This window comes from Gavialis gangeticus, unplaced genomic scaffold (assembly GCF_001723915.1).
Source record: "Gavialis gangeticus isolate Ggan-Ray unplaced genomic scaffold, GavGan_comp1, whole genome shotgun sequence".
Lineage (NCBI taxonomy): Eukaryota > Metazoa > Chordata > Crocodylia > Gavialidae > Gavialis > Gavialis gangeticus.
In genome coordinates this window covers 60,723,088-60,724,686 of record NW_017729022.1, presented here as the reverse complement: position 1 = coordinate 60,724,686, position 1,599 = coordinate 60,723,088, and positions in this window count along the sequence as shown.

The window sequence follows — 1,599 nt, the reverse complement described above, 5'->3', positions numbered from 1 at the left end:
CTAGCTGAGCTCAGTAAAAAATGTCTCCATGATGCAATAGAGGTTGAACCTGTAACACTGAAGTCAACTGGCATTTTATCATTGCTTTTAGTTAGAAAAGGATCAGGCCCCCTGTACACAAATAAACCAGTGTTCAATTTCCTGACTGTTCATCTCATAGCCACTGTAGCTTTGCCTACAAAAGAAAAAACTGCTGCTGCTGCTGCTAACCCCAGTCCAGCTGAGGCTGTGTTCCCATTGTGGTTGGTAACTGCTTTTACAGATTTTTTGAATGCTACTACAACCTAGCACAGTTGCAATATTGAATTCATACCTAAGTAGAGCAAAGGCTAAGGATTTCCTGAGGACTCAACACCCATTTACAGTAATTCCCTTGAGGTGCTTTGAAAACCCAACTATTTGCAAAAGCCACATTAGGAAAGAATGCTGCAAATCAGTACATGTGGACAATGGGGTAAGTGCCACAGCATGCTGCATAACAACAAAAAAATCCCTGCTCAAACCATACTGACTGCACGCAGGAACTTGTTACTCTTCTGTGAGCTAATTCGGAAGATATAGTGCTGATGAACACAGCTGCTAATAGTATTACTCCGGCTGAAGTGCAGTCTGCTCTATGCGATCATTGGACCGTATTCCCATGATGCAGTTCCTCACTGCCTGTACAAGCTGTGTGAATTATTTTTCTTCAGCACACGTAAACATTTTCCACAGCTGCTTATCGCCTGTGCAGCTCCATCTGTGGTTGCAATGGCAAGAGATTGCCTTTCCTATGAGCCTTTTGATTAAGACCATCAAATTATTATTCCCTCCCAACAGTGTTTCTCTCCCCACACACACCATTATTTGTATTAAATGCAGTCTCCACAGGAACAAGATGAAAATAACCAAGGTTTTTACGAACCTTGTTTTCCCCTAAGCCCAAGATCACTTACTGTACTCCACTGATTCTAATTGATTCACTGCATTGCTTGTAAAAAAAATTGACAATACACTGTAATTAACCACCTTTGATCACACAGAGAGGTGAAAGCATAACAAATAAGCAAGTGCATTTTCCAGAGTCATGGAGTATGTGATGCAGAAACAGGCTGCAGAACAGAATGGTAAAATATCGCTGGGCCCTGTTAGCTAAGAGGTCCAAAAGGGATGCTTGCTCAGTAATGCCAATCATCAGGCCCCAAAGCTAACCTACCCTATTACAACTCACATTCTTAATATAGTACTATTTAAAACACACAGTTTAGTACAGCATTGATACTACACACTAAATTATACTCAGTGCACTACAAGTGCATATATAAATAACCAAGCAGGATATCCACTATCACAAATGGTCCAGGACCCCTCTGTATTACACCAGTCCTTTGCAAGCAAATTTTACAATGTTGTTATGGTGTTAACAGTTAGCACATACAAACTCTAAGGAATGTTCCTTGGCATTAAAGTTAGCATGTGCTGTGAGCAGTCACGTTAATGGTTAATGCTCTAACGCAGGGGTTTTCAACCTGTTTTAATAAGTGTACCCCTGGTGGCTGGATGTGGAGCAAGGGTGGGAGGGTGGCAAGCAAGGTCATCCCCCCCCCCCCCCCCCCCCGC